At 42.9% G+C, this 16,129-nt stretch overlaps 1 long non-coding RNA gene across 1 annotated transcript in view; it reads right to left on the bottom strand.

Moving 5' to 3' along the window:
• Positions 1–16,129, bottom strand: part of LOC131506837 (uncharacterized) — a 127,814-nt gene that overhangs the window by 98,702 nt on the left and 12,983 nt on the right. Inside the window, exon 2 of the long non-coding RNA XR_009259169.1 lies at positions 13,008–13,247. This is a non-coding gene — a long non-coding RNA (uncharacterized LOC131506837). The remainder of the gene's footprint in view (positions 1–13,007; positions 13,248–16,129) is intronic.

Below are 16,129 nucleotides of genomic sequence, written 5' to 3'. Positions count from 1 at the left end.
AAGGAGAGAGCAGTAAGCAGGATGGGTTGGATCCCAGCTGTTGTGGAGCTGGAACCTCCCAGAAATAGCAACTCTCTCTTCCTTCTTTCTCATTCTTGGTACCTTACTTGCCTGCAAACAAAAGGCCTGCTGTCATATACCACAGGATCGCTATTCCAGACTCATTAAAAAAAAAAAAAAAGGCATTTAGGCAGAAGAAACTAGTCTGCCAGGCATCCAGAAGCTGCTCATGGATTTACAACAGTTATACATCAGCCTGTCTTGCATTTAAATTTAACTCTGTCCCAGCTTCCCACCCCTATTCTCCCTACAGTCCTAGCCACATGCCCTCACCCACACAACTTTCATTTCTCCCACACAGGCCCCCACCCCCAGCTTCCCTATGGTCCAAAGGCATCTTAGTTTTCCATTTCCAAGAGAAAGAATCACCCCAACCACAGGACAAGAGAGTTCCAAAGGAGACCCAGGGACAGAGCAGGAGCCAAAGCCAACAGTCTGACCCAGGGTCATTTGGGGAGCAATTCAGACCACAGCTTGGAAGGGGAAGAAAGGATGCTTTGGCTTCTGGGGAGGCATGAAATAAATCAATCAGGATCCAAGGATACCTACAGTCCCTTCCAGTCAAACTGCTTGAGAAAGATTTGCCCAGAGAAAGGGACTTTAAAGACAGCTCAAAAATGACCACACTCAAAGGGCCACCATTCCCCATACTGACAATGTTCATTATTGCAAAATGTCATGATTCCTTGCAGAGGGAAAGCAGTTAAGCTTCTAGCCAGCATTCACCTGCCTCCTCCTGAGAGTGTGGCAAGAGGAGGGCACGCTGGGGAAGAGGGCCCCACAGCAGCAGATGAGAACTGCTCTCTTGCAGCCAGAGACAGCAAAGTTGAGGTTGCAAAATCCTTCCAACCTCAAAGAAAGGGAGCGAGTGGGAAGCAGAGTAGAGAATTCATTCGAGGACATGAATCAGAGGAACCACATTCCAGTGCTTTCGCTGCCACTAACTTGTTATGTCAGATAGGTGGAAGATGGTTCTCTTGGAGCCTCAGTTCCCCTATCTCATGAGTGAGGGCCTGGGCACCACTGGGTGACTATCTGGCTCTGTCATGCTCTGAGGACCTGCATTTCACTTCTTGAATCTGTTGCCCTTGTCCCCCCAGAGAGAATGAGTCAAGCCAGCCCATAATGTGCACTGAGAGGCCTGGTGCAGTGTGATTTACCGCGAGGCGGCCCGGATACCCAGTGGTACCTTTGGAACTAGCTTGCCATCTACAATCTTGAGCGTCATCATTATTGGCCTTCTGGGAGAAGTTTGTTTCTTCCCTGCCCTTCGATTTTCAGCACAAGGTGAAAGACTCCTGCTACTTTCTCTGGGCTATGCAAGATCTACATCTCAGAACACAGGAACAAATCCATTTCAAGGGTTGACTTCAGGCAGAGGAGAAATGACCAGCCCCCCAGACACTGTATCACCAGGGTAATGGCATTCATTCCACAAATCTGTTTTGAGATCCTACTGTGTGATCCTTCTAAGTGCCCCCTTTCCACACACCCCCATCCATTCATTCTCCGCCAGTCTCCCTCTGCCAGTAATGTGCTGCACCCTTATAAAAACAAAACGAAACAAAAACCTCTAAAATATCTCTTATCATTCAGGTTCCCCTGCAGATAGCATACTCCCTGTGGAGTCTTTCCTGAACTGCCTACTAAACTAGCTGCTCCTGCCTGTCCCCTGGCCCAATGCTTGCTGATCCCTGAACTTCACACCCATTTCAACCTGCTCTGTTTTGTAATTAGTGACTTGTAATTAGTGACATAAAATCTCTCTTTCATCTGATGATTGCAAGTTCACTGAGCTGAAGGAAGATAGCATCTCTGTAACTGATCCCAACCGACATCTTATACCCTCACGGCCCTCTGGGTATGTTTTCTCAATTGAAGGAAGACAAAGGAAGAAAATTTGAATGGCACACTTACTAATCCAATGGCGGCCGTCAGCTAACATTTGCGAGAGGATTTGGGCTACAGCACGCTGTCAACCCCCTCTCTAGTCCTATGGCCTTCAATACCACCCTAGGCTGATGATTCTGTTTGTATTTTTACCCCTGGCTTGTACGCTGAGCTACAGCGTCCTCTAGCCTCCTAGAGGTCTAAGACCCATCTCATATGGAATACGTCCACAACAGAACTCTGGATTTTTCATCTCCAAATGTGTTTATCCCCAAACTTCCCTAGTTCAGTAAATGGTACCACCAGGCACCCAGCTGGCAAAGCCCAACACCTGGGTGTTTCTTTGACTTCTTACTTTGCCTCACCCCCCTGCAACCGCTGGCAGGTGTACCTCCAAAGTATTCCCTGAGCCTGTCTTCTTCTTTCCATCCCCATGGTTAAGATCCCAGGCCAAGCCACCGTTGTCTCCACCCTTGATGATTCCATCAGCCTAACTGACCTCCTGCTTCCACTCTTGACCAGTTCTTATCCATCTACCAGCCAAAGTAATCTTTGAAAAGTGTGCATCGTATAGTATCACTCCATTTCTTAAAGCCCCCCAATGTAACTCAAAGCAATTAGAAGAGACTCTAACCTCCTCTCCATGGCCTCCAGGTCTGCATACCAGGCTAACCTCATGCCCACAAAGCTCCCTGCAACCATTCTCCTCACTAACTCACCCAGCCCATTCCTTCCTGATGCTCCCTTTGCCTGGAATACTGTGCTCCTAGGTCTTCTAGGGCTGTCTCCTGTTTATTACGAAGACTTCCACTTAAATGCCCTGCCTTCTCTGACTGCTCAATCTAAACATCTCCCTGACCCCCACACCACATCTACCCTATTGCTCGGTTTTAATTTTGCCTAGCACGTACCACTCACTGAAATGATCATCTTCCTGTATTTACTTGGTTTGCTGTGTCTTCCATATAAGGTTGTAAATTTTTTGACATGACATAGCTTATCCATCTATCTTGTTCATCTTTGTATCCTTAGGATCAAAAACAGTATCGGGCACATATTAGGTATTCAAAAATACCCACAACCAGCCAGCCAGGTGAAGTGAGAAGAGTCAGACAGGCTCCAAGAACGGTCACCTGGCAGAACAGTAGGGGCTCCTCAGTCCAGAATGACAACTGGTAACAAAGGTCAGGTTGGAAACGAAGACTGCTGGGGCAGTCTACCTCCTTCACTGGTCAGCCAGTCTCCAAGTTCTGGCCTAGACCTTCATGCTTTAACAAGGGAAAAACAGAGACCCAATTGATCCATAATCTTGATGAGAAACAGTAGAAACAAACCCCTTAAAGAGCTGCTATATAAATCATTTCAGATGTGACTAATGTAAGGACAGGCAATTTACTTTAAATATTAGAGGCTTTCAAAGCTTAGTTCAACTGTATTTAAAGTCCTTTCTGGAACTAGAACTTCCTACTCTAGGAAGAAAGTAGTTCCCTGGCACCAGAGGTATTCAAGTTCAGACTGGCTGGTCACATGGCAGGGATGTTGGAAAGAAGATTAAGATATCAGACCAAGGTTGGGCTGGATATGCTCAAAGGACAACTCACTGGTTGATTTCAACTTGCCAGTAACAACAGCAACAATAATGATGAAGATGGTAATGATACTGCTTGGAAAGATGCTCCGCCCCCATAGCTCACAAGGATGGCTAACATTTACTAAGCTGTATCCTTCCTGATTATAAGCTGCTTCAAGTACTTAATTGCGTTATGTCAGTTACCTCAGTTAACCATCAAAACAAGCCTGTAAAGGTGGTATTTCTTACCTGTATTTAGCAAATGAGGAAATCTAGGTAGAGAGAGCTTTAAAGACTCACCCAAAGTCATGTAGCTAGTCAGGAAGCATCAAGGCAGCTATTTCAGTACAGCTCTATAGGACATACTCTTAACTATAACCCCAAGTGACCAATTTTCTGGTGCAACTGCAGAATGTGGTATATTCTCCTTGGGGTGCTGGGATGAATGAAGAAAAAAAAAATAGTTCTAGCAGACATCTTAAATACAGATATGCTGACTAGTCATGCATAAATGCATGCAGAATGATATCCATACTGGGCTGAACCAGAGCACCCAACCATGATTCAGAAAATATTTATTCTGGTGTGAGATCAGTCACTGCCTTGCTGTGTGACCCAAGTATGTTCCTTCCCCTTTGTGTACAACCTCAGTGTAAAATGAAAAAAGGAAATGAGATGATCCCTAATGTCAGTTCCATAGTGTTTATGTACTCGTATGAATACATATGAATCTAATCCTATTTATTCATCTATAAATCTCTATATAGAAGTGAATAGCAGTTGGGGCACCTGGGTGGCTCAGTCGGTTAAGCGTCCAATTGGATCTCAGCTCATGTCATGATCTCTTGGTTGGTGAGATGGAACCCTACGTTGGGCTCTGCACTGACAGTGTGAAGCCTGCTTGGGATTCTCTCTCTTTACCCTTGCTCGTGCTCTCCCTCTCTCTCTCTTTCAAAATAAATAAACTTTAAAAAAAACTCTTAAAGAAAAGAAGTGAAGCAATTAAAGTATCTCCTCATGTGGATTAAGCAAAATGCAAATTCAAAACCCCCACTCACTCCTCAAAACACCAGGGATCTCAAGCGAGGGGTCAAATGAGGAAATGCAGGGTGTTTCGAAAGTAAACAGGCTGGAAACTCAAGAAAGTATCAATTTCTTCTTGGAAAGCCCCCAGGAATAAAAGCAAAAATATGACTCCTAAAATTGCATGTCCATTACTTAGCGCAGTATGTACTCAGTTTCCAACTCAAAACTAGAGGTCTTATACACTAAGGCAAGAAGGTGTTCAGAGTATCACTATCACATTCTGCAGATAAGTACATTCCATCCTCCTCCTCAGGCCTCATAAGCAACCATTCCTTCTCGAAGTTTGCCATAAGCTATCTTCTAAATCAGAATCACGTCCACGCTTACTTTCTTCTAGATGTCAATAAATTTTTATTGAAATAAAAAAAAAACTATCTTTCAAAAAAAAAGTCACTATGCTGGTTTTCCAATGAATTGTATGGAAGCCCTAATTTCCCATGGGGGGTTCAAAACCATAAATCAGCTAGAGGATTGCTTCAATATGACTTTGATCTCCTTTAGGAAGCACAGCAAAAACAGTGCCTAGTCTCTGCCACCTTCTAGCCATGTGACCTTGAGTGAGTTCCTTCATCCTTCCAAACTTAACTTGCCTCGTCAGGGGAATTTTACTGGTAATGGTGGAAATCAGCCAGTTGAAAGTGAATCTGCTTAAATCCTAAAATGTCATGCTAAACAGAAGAAGAGATACTATTGGGACTTCCACTGAAAAACAAGGCCAAAATATTTAAATTATTTCTAGCTTATATTTAGGATATTACTGTAACTCCATGATCATTCAAAAAAGCGACAAAGACCAAATCAAGTATGGTAGGGTTTGGGGCACACTTTTTCAAAAACATTGCAAAGCAAGATACAACCTCCTTTTCTTTCTTTGATGTTCACAGCTGACCGTTAACAGGGTCATGTTTTCAAAAATGTTTAAGAATAACAACAATTGTCCCAAAGGCCTTTCCCATCTTTCTATTAAACACGTCTTTGAAAAAGCTAATCACATTTGATCCTCAGTGATCCTCTCTTCTTCGGTTGTTAATTGTAAAAACTCAGATCCTATTTGCTTATTATAAAGCACTTTTCCAACATAACTTTCGACAGCTCCATAAGACATCTTTGCTACAAGTGGTAATTTTACTTTACCACTACTTTGAATTATTCTTGCTTATACTATTTGGTGTTTATATCTATTAATCATCAGCAACTTGCCAACATAAATATTGATATGATGGGTCAGGAAACAATTGCTAAGCAGAGAGGAATGCTTGAGTGGGGCTAATTTTGCAAGTAGTCAATTCATCAGTGAATATTTTCACATTGAGATGATGTTTCCTCCTCAGTACAATCGCAGCATTATGTGGTCTTGGATAACTTTTGCCCACCAACCTCTCTCCCTAATTTAGGTCTTCCCTCAAATGTCCCCTCCATGAAGACTTTGATGACAATCTTATTGAACACTGTAGTCCAATTCCAACCCATACACATTCACTCCATTTACCCTTTCTCTGTTTTCATTTCTTTATAGCACTGACCAACACCTAACGCACTGTACATGTTATTTATTAACCTGTTTATTGTCTACCTCTCCTCCCCTGCTCCCACTAGAATGAAAGCTCAATGAGGGCAGGGACTTTTCGTTTGCTTTTTTTCATGGCTTATAACCATTACCAAGAACTATGACTGGCAGGAGTAGGAGCTTTAAAAATATTTGTTGAATGAATAAATGAATGAATATTCAAACAAAAAGAACCATCAGTATCTCAAAGGATAGAGAGGGTTGCTGACAGGACCGGTGTTACGGGTTTTATACTTTCTGCTAGGAGAGACAAATGGATTCCATCACAGCTTTGTTAATGGCTCCCCGAAGCACCAAAATGAGTGATAAGGTTGATTAGCAATGTCTGCCCTTGGGCATCAGAAGTGCCCACAGGAATAATGGCATCACGCCAGGTATTCTTGTTTCCTGCCCTATATTACTGCATAATCGTCCCGAACTCCGTGCAGACTTTTCAATAGTGTCTCCCATTGCGCACCCGCGCTCATGTACACACACACACACACACACACACACACACACACACACACACACACACGACAAAAGCACAGTATGGCTCACATTGTTTTAAAAAGTAACAGGTATTTTTTAAGATCTCAGCTACCTTATTACCTACTTTACACTGTGTTTTAGCTGCCAGCTAATTGTTAATTGCCGACGTGTTGCAAGTAGCCGCCAAATAACGTAGCATCTTTGGCAATCAGATTTTTCAGTTGGAAGAAGATTTAGAAATAATCTGATCCAAACTAATCATTTAACAGATGGAGAAACCAAGGCTTAAAGGATTAAGCATTTGTTCTCAAATCTCACAGCTAAAATTATACAAATAAGAACTTCATATCACTAGCATTTATAAACAAAAGATAAACCAGAGACTTTGGGAAACTGAGAAAAAAAATTAAAAGGGAAGAAAAGAAGAAAAGAAACACATTTGGGTAGACACTGTGGAGGGCACTCACATACCTTGTGTTCCTCATCTCAGCAAAGTGAACAATCACTGACTCCCCATTTCTAAGAGGTCAGTATGTCTCTCTGATCAGTCTCTGAATCCAATCCTCCCTGTTCTTGCTTTTGTTTTGTGAGAACAGGAACATGGACCTAGTGTTAACTGATCACCAGTCTTCCACATGAATTCCCCAGATGAGAATTTGAAAGATGACTTCACTTAAAACAGAATTCTATTTCTCTGGCCGGGGGTGGCCCTTCCCTCAGACAAATGGTTGTTGTCCTTGTGGCTCTCTCAGAGAGCTGTTTCTTGCCACCACCAGCGTCAGATGGCACCCGAGCAGCATTTTCAACTGATAGATAGGTGAAGCCCCTAGTCTCCTGAACCTGTTTGCTGGAAAATTCCAACAAAGCTTTCTTATGCAAATACTGCTGTTTAAAGTTTATCAAAATTATAGAAATGAGCCAGCCAGTTCTTTGAAGCCTCCTCACCCCACTATTAATGAAGAACTGTAGCAACACTGCGTTCGGCACATTCATGGAACTTTCTGGAATATTCAGGTAACGTGGAGGGCAACAGCCAGGTGGGGGAGATCTGACAATTACATCATTTCTGGATTTCCCTCACTCTCCAATTCTAGTCAAGCCTCAAGCCTTACCAGGGAGGGCCTCCAGCTCCGCCAGGCTAGGAGAGACATATGTCTTTATTAGAAAAATCATCCCGGAGGCTGCCAAGCCCTGTGTAAACAGCAGAGATTGCTTGGCAAATGAAGGGGTCACCCAAGAGTCTGAGATAAATAGACACACGCTGAGGTTTCAGTCACCCAGAAAGCCCTGAAAAAATATGGTCTTACATAGGAAAAAGAAAAAGATATTTTCCATCTAAAACAGCTGATGGGTGTTTTTCCCCTTCCAAACGGACAAAATAATACCTTGAGGAACAGGAGAAAATGGGACTTTTTTGAATTCCCCAGTAAGAAGGAGCAGCTGGGATCAGAGATCCGCTGCAGCAGATTTGGTGCCAAACAAGGACAGAGCATGGCCAGGTCTATTTTCAGTGGCACTTAGGTTTCCCACTGACAATGTCCCTGACTGTAGGAGCTGTGTGCTCCATGAGGGCGAGCATTGGGCCCTGCTGGCCCCAGTAAGAGCAGCTCTTTCTGGAGTCTGGCCCACCATGCATGCTCAGCGACTCCCTGGAGAAGAAGTTCATGAATCTTACCCCTGTTTCGTATCCATATCTCACTCCTACCATGTTCTTACCCCTAAGACTGTGATACTGCATGCTGGAGGCCATCAATGAGTACTAGGAGTTTCCCAATATATTAATCTAGCTTTCAGTAAGGTTTGCATGCCAACACAGTGATAAAGGCTGTCTCTAACGTCGTATCGCTTAATCCTTGCAATGTATTAGTGAGCTAGTACTAGTATTTTTATCTCCCATTTTACAGATGTGGAAACTGAGGCTCAGAAGGGCTTCGGAACTTGCCCAAGGTCACAACACACTTTAGACTCAAAATCAGGCTCAATTATAAAGCTGTGCCTTCCTCCTTACCCCTAAGGTCTCATTAGTGGTTTGTACAGCAACTTGGATTCTCTTGAAGACAGTGCCTCTCGAGCTGTACTGCTCACACAAAGCATCTTGTTAAACTGTAAATTCTGATTCAGAAGATCTGGGCTAGCGCCTGACTCCTGCATTTCTAACAAGCTGCCATGTGGTCTGCAGACTGCACTTTGGGTATCCAGCCTAAGAAAACTTTTTTTTTCGGATGACCTCCATTTCTTTTAAACAGTAAGTATTGTTTTCAACCTAAAAATGTTTGATTTCACTGTGTATTGGCAGCTAGTGAAATATTTAGCAGAAGCTTTCTGGTATAATGTATTCCTAGGGACTTTCTGCCTTGCAGCTTGGAAGGAAACATTGAAGGTTTGGGGGCAGAGATGTGACATGATCTTATCTGCATTTTAGCTAGCTTGGAGCTGCTCACCCTTGCCTCCCTGGCTGCTTGTTTTAATCACACCACTAATGTGCAATAATTAGAATCAAAGGAGCTCAGAGGGAACTAGAGAAAACATTTAACCTAATCATGTAATTTTACAGGGAAAGGCTGAGGCTAAGAGAGAAATTTCCCAAGTCATACAATTTATGTGTCACAGAATTTTTCAAAGTACTTTCTATGGGATGTGAACAGGCATTGTGCAATAAAAATAAAAAACTGAAAGAGATTTGAATGTGTTTTAACAAGCGTTTGATCAAACAGTTAAGCAGTTTTGTTTGCTGCAGGACTTCTCAGAGCCTCTAATAAGCTAACATTCCCTGTAAATCTTCCAGAGTGAGATGAACGTATTTCCCAAATGACCAGAGAATTTTTTTAGGATTTGTGTTTCATGAAAAACAGCTTGGGAAACTGGTGTCCAGTGTTCTTTCCCTGGATCACACTGCCTGTCATAGATATGCCCCACCTTGCACATGTCTCAGAAAACCTCCTGAGAGCCTACATGGTTTCCTTTTCTTTTGTTTTTAATGCTTATTTATTTTAGGAGAGAGAAAGTGAGTGTGAGTGGGGGGGCTGGCAGAGAAAGGGAGAGAGAGAAGCAGGCCCCACCCTCAGCCTCCATGGAGCCCCACGTGGTGAGATCATGACCTGAGCCAAAATCAAGAGTCAGACACTTAACCGACTCTTGCCACCCGGGCACCCCTCTTTCCCTTTAATTTTTCTTCTATCACATCCTGTAATCTAGGAAGTATGAATTAATTTGGTTGGTCTGTACTATCTGATCCCCTAGTGGGGAAAGGTATTTTCAAATCAAGGAGAGCAGAGTTATAATATTGAGTGCAAACTCCAGCTTTGTTAATATCTTTTAATGTAATCATAAAATGTAACCCAACTGAGACTTAATTTTTTTTCTCATTTTTCAAATGATGTGGCATAACCAGATTATCTCTCCTTCCAGCTCAATGTGCATAATGTCATGGTGAAAGTGTCTTTGATCTCTCCTATATGACAGGTAAGCAACTTAACTGAACTCAAACTTCTCCCACAGAATGCCCGTGCTCCCCATCCCCCACTGCCTTGGGGACTCTGTGCACTGCCCCTGAGAGGTATGCCCCCCGGACACCTATCAGAACACACTGTCTGTGTCTCCTCATGTCCAGATGCAGAATCAGAAACTGTCCTTCAGAGGCTGCGCTGCCATCTTTTCAAGAATGACAATCTTCCCAGATAACTGGCCTGCGTGGCTACGAGCCCTGAGTCACCCAGGACAGGCAGCCCAGTTCTTGGCCCAGGACTCCGTCCTAGACACCACAACCTTTTTTTCTTTTTTCCGATTGTGCCAACCAACTCCTTACTCCCAGCTGCCGTGGCAATCACCAAAGCTACCACCCTTCAGAGAGAGACACAAATTCCTATCAGGTCCACACTCTGTCATCATGTGCCTCAGAGCTGACTGCCCAGGCTGCCATAGCCCTTCTAGCCACTTTGGTCCTGACAGAACAGCCTCAGGGAAAATCTCTGGCTCATTCAACCTTGCTCCAGCTGCAAGCAAAACCTGCCAGACCTCATTCTCCTCCTTTCTTCTTGCCCTCTCCCTTCTCCTGGCCCATTGGCTTTCAGTGAGGTTTCCCAGGGGAGCACTGTGTCTCTTGCGGTTGGGCTCTGTGTGCATATGAAAATACCATCTGCATAATTTATCACTCCCCATGCATTCTTCTTTCCTTGACTGAAGGGGTAAGGGTCTACATCTGTATCAGGAGAGACAAAGAGTTTTACATATTGACTGTGTTTATGCATAACTATATGCTACCTGCCAGTCACTGAACTCCACGGATATTTTAACACTTCCACGTCATTGCCCAAGCTAGTCCCTTGCTTTGGAAAGACCTTCTTGGGGTGCCTGCATGGCTCAATCACTTAAGCATCTGAATCTTGATTTCAGCTCAGGTCATGATCTCATAGTTTGTAAGTTCGAGCCCCACCTGGGGCTTTGTGTTGACAGAGCAGAGCCTGCTTAGGATTCCCTGTCTCCCTGTCTCTTTGTACCTCCCTGCTCACTCTCTCTCTCTCACAAATAAACATTGAAAGAAAGAAAGAAAGAAAGAAAGAAAGAAAGAAAGAAAGAAAGAAAGAAAGAAAGAAAGAAAGAAAGAAAGAAAGAAAGAAAGAAAGAAAGAAAGAAAGAAAGACCTTCTTTTCCTCTACTTTCTATTGATATCACACCTACCTCTGGAAGACTTCTATTTATCAGCCCTTTGGTAACGAAACTCCAATTTTCCCTTGAGAACTCACTCTTCCATTTGATTAAGTTCACATGGTTTGTGTGGGTGTGACCGCATCCTCCAGCTGCAGGATGGGTACATAATCCAACCTTGTCTAGTCAGAGCCCACAGTCACCTGGCCACCATGGTTAGTTAATAGATGTGCAGGTGATTCAAGGAAGGCCAAAGACAGCGCCGAACTTTTGCTAGGAATTATGAGAAAGACAGCATTTTGCAGTGAGATGCTGGAGTGGCAGGACATGAGCCTAGACCAATATGCCTTTCTCTGCCACAACCTGAGTGTGAATGAGGCCAACAAAGAGGCAAAGTAGAGTCCAGAGAAGAATACATATTGTTGATAGTACTATCTGAGCTTCTGAATCCAGCCAGGCTTGAAACTAGGCCTATCCACTGTCTTTTCAGATCTGTGAGCCAATAAGTGATGATAACGATGATGGCCATGATGATGGCTGCCTACATCAGCATAAGCAGGTAGAATGGATGCTATCTTAAAAAAAAGGGGGGGGCGGCGCCTGGGTGGCTCAGTCGGTTGGGTGGCTGACTACGGCTCAGGTCATGATCTCGCAATCTGTGAGTTCGAGCCCCGCATCGGGCTCTGTGCTGACAGCTCAGAGCCCTGGGGGCTGCTTCTGATTCTGTGCCTCCCTCTCTCTCTGCCCTTCCGTGTTTGGTCTCTCTCTCTCTCTCTCTCTCTCTCTCTCTCTCTCTCTCTCTCTCTCTCAAAAATAATAAACATTAAAAAAAATTAGAATGGATGCTATGGTGTATTACACTGATCCTTTAGGACTGAGGCCTTCATTCTTTCAGTGGCCATGAGTGCTGCCTGCCTGATGGTCCAGCAGTTGCCCTTAGCTAAATGAAGCTGTCTGACCCAAGGCTATGTTCCCTCCCCAGAAACAGCTCACACCTGATGACTGATCAATGCCAGATACACAGGTGCCGACCCCTGTCTCAATTCGAGACAATTCTGAAATGCTATCGCAGCTCCAGAATTCCCTTGGAGACTGGCTGAGGCCTTTGTTGCAACTAAGCTGTAGTTCAGCACCTCGCTCTGCCTAATCCTGCTCCCCTCACTGCCTGATAGGTGCCATCCCCAAGAACAGTGCCCAATAAACTCCCTGCATGCAAGGCTTCATCTCAGGATGTTTCCTGGGGGACTTTATCTAAGAGAGTGGACTTGTACATTTGTAATCACAGGAGCCCTAATATACAATCCTACAGTAACCAACCCAAATTCCCCCTCTCCCACAAAATCTTCAACAGCATTATTTCTTTCTAAGCTCCCAGAGCTTACAACTTATACCTTCATGTAAACTTCTCCATTCCTCCTTGCATATAGTTGATGGTCTGTGTGTCTACCTCCCCCTCCCCCTCCCCCTCCCCCACCCCCACCTTGGAATTGTAAGCTCTCCATTTTTGTTTTTGTTTTGTTTTGTTTTTATGTATTACTGAGCCATGATCATATAACTTGCACTCATCATAAACTGAGGGTCACCATGAGAAGTACCCTCCTGAAATTCCTCACTGGGATCTCTGCAGAAAATGTTGAAAGTTATATTAGTTATAGACTGCTGTGTAACAACATAGCCCAAAATTTTGCATCTTAAAACAACAGACAAGCATTATCCTACCAGTGTCTGAGGGTTGGGAATCTGGAAGCAGCTGAGCTGGACGGGTCTGGCTCAGGGTCTCCAGGACTGTAGTCAAGACATCAGGCAGAGTTGCAGAGTTGCCTAACAGAAGCTGAGGGACCTGATTCCAAGATGGCTCACTCCCATGGCTGTTGGCAGGAGGCCTGAACCCCTCATCATGAGGACTTGTCTGCATGTACAGCTGCTCAAGTGTCTTCATAACATGCCAGTTGGCTCCCCCTAGAGTAAGCATCCCAGAGAGAGAGAGAGAGAGAGAGAGCGCCAATGCAAGACAAAGACCAGGATGCCTTTTACATCCTTTTGTCAGAAGTCTCTTACTTAATAAGAGTTAGCCACCACCCCCCACCCCTGGAAGAAAGGAGCCTCAAAAATCTTGTGAGCATATTTTAAAACCACCACAAGGATATTGTCCATTAAACTGCCTAGACACCAACTGAGTCATAAGAGCACCTCCTCCAATGCCACCAGGAAAAAATCCTAACACCTTTCATAAGCAGCTTGATTGTTTTTTTATCTCCTGTTCCCTGTACACTGGGTAACTGATTTTGTTTCATCCTTTCTCCTCAGAAACTTAAACTAGATTTGTAGCCCACTTCCATCAGGGGTAAAATACTTCACAGCATGTATATTATATGCTATCTTTATTTCCAAGTTTTGATTTTCTCTTTCCTGGTTTTCCTTGAGCATCATTTTCCTTATTTTAAAATTTACTTTACCTTGCTATAGGCTCTGCATCTTAATAAGCTGCCTTAAATCCTTTTTAGGACAAGGCTGGGTATAAATAAATAAATACAAGCATACAAATGTATACATACAAACCTAAAATAGGGCTCTTGATTTACTGGTATATATCCCTAGAGTCAGAGCACCAAATCATTTAAACAAATTCGGGTCATTTTATCTGACAGATCCTGTGGCAAGAATAAACAAGAGCATTTACAATAACTGCTAGCATTCATTGTGCATTTACCGGTGTGCCAGGCACTTACTGTGGGTAAGAATTTCACTCACTCCTTGATTTGACCTCCACAATATCCCTTGAAGGTAAATACTATCACGACCCCCACTTTCCCACGGTCACCTTTCTAGAAAGTGACAGGGCTAAGATTTGAATTCAAGGTCACTGGGTCCTAGGACCAAAGTTATATGCTACTTCGGTTTTTTTAGGGCAAATGGAAAATATGTTTTAACATTTTATCAAGGAGAAAACTGATGCACACAGAGGTGATTTCAAAGTCATCAAGCAGGTATTCAACTCTCCTGGGTGTCTGATGTTGTGGTAAGAGATTCAGGGTATGCAAAGGAAGAGGAAAACATACAACCGAGGATTTCATAGTCCAAGCAGGAATGGGTAACTTACAAATGTAAAGCATTTTTTTTTAATTTATATTCAAGTTAGTTAACATACAGTGTAGTCTTGGCTTCAGGAGTAGAACCCAATGATTCATCCCTTACATATGACACCCAGTGCTTATCCCAAAAGTGCCCTCCTTAATGCTTGTCACCCATTTAACCCATCCACAACCCCTCCAGCAACCCTCAGTTCGTTCTCTGTATTTAGGAGTCTCTTATGGTTTGTCTCCCTCTCTGTTTTTCTTATTTTTCCTTCCCTTCCCCTATGTTCATCTGTTGAATTTCTCAAATTCCACATATAAGTGAAATCATACGTCTTTCTCTGAGTGACTTATTTAACTTAGCAGAATGCCCTCTAGTTCTATCCACATTCTTGCAAATGGCAAGATTTCATTCTTTTTCATCATGAAGTAGTATTCCATTTTGTGTATGCGTGTGTGTGTGTGTGTGTGTGTGCGCACACATGCATGCACCACATCTTCTTTATTCATTCATCAGTTGATGGACATTTGGGCTCTTTCCATAATTTGGCTGTTGTTGATAGCACTGCTATAAACATTGGGGTGCATGTGCCCCTTTGAATTAGCATTTTTGTATCAATTGGATAAATTCCTAGTAGTGCAATTGCTGAGTCACAGGGTCATTCTATTTTTAATTTTGTATAAAAATTTTAAAATAGAATTTAAAAGAGTCAAAATGAACAGAATACATAGTAAATGCTACAGGTAGGCAAATAAGGCAAAAAAAAAAAGCAAAAAAAAAAAAAAAAACAAAACACAAACACAAAAACAAAAACAACTCTCCATGATCTGAGAAGGTTACAGAAATCTTCTAGAAAAAGATAAGACTTAGGCCAGACCTTGAAGGATGAGCTAACCTTGGATAAATAAAGAAGATACTGGAATAACGACACGGAAAGAAACACAAAGATGAAATTCTCCAGGCAACATGTAAATAATTCCGTAACCTTTGGCCCCTTAGGGACAACCTCTTAGATCAACCAGTTGAAGTGCCTGGTAACTTGTAGAGAGGAAATAGGTATACACATATACATATACATATGTATATACATATACTTTTCAAATGTGGAAAGCAGTAAAGTTAAAAGCAAAAAGAAAAGGGCACCTGGGTGGTTCAGTCGGTTAAGCACCCAACTCTTGATTTCAGTCATGTCATGATCTCACAGTTTGTGAGTTCAAGCCCCCGCGTTGGCTCCACATTGACAGTGCAGAGTCTGCTTAGAATTCTCTCTCTCTTTCTCTGTCTCTGTCTCTGTCTCTCTCTCTCTCTCTTCCTCCCCCATTCATGCTGTCTCTCTCAAAAATAAATAAACTTTTTTTCAAAAAAGCAGCAAGAAACATGCAGGCATTACAACAAAAAACTAGAAACCGTACAACAGAGGCTATCTCAAAAAAAAAAAAAAAGCAGGGACATACTGCATAGAAAGGAACTGTCAACGACAATCCTGTCATTTCTGATTTATAAGGTGAACCAACAAACATATTTAAACCTTGTAGGAAGAGTACTGTTTTGTGGGGTCATAAGCCATATATCATAGTTTTAGCTTGTCCAGGGAGGACTGGGCTCCTAAGATCTGATTGCTCATCTGTAAAATGGGGATAGTGCAAATCTTTTCTTTATGAAGATAAAATCAGAAAACTTATGTAAAAATGCATTCCAGCCAATAAAACTAAATGATGATCCCTATAATGAATCATTATTAGATATAAATTTAACACAGCTATTGG

Source organism: Neofelis nebulosa, chromosome 1, assembly GCF_028018385.1.
Source record: "Neofelis nebulosa isolate mNeoNeb1 chromosome 1, mNeoNeb1.pri, whole genome shotgun sequence".
NCBI lineage: Eukaryota > Metazoa > Chordata > Mammalia > Carnivora > Felidae > Neofelis > Neofelis nebulosa.
This window is presented reverse-complemented; position numbering and strand designations above follow the sequence as displayed.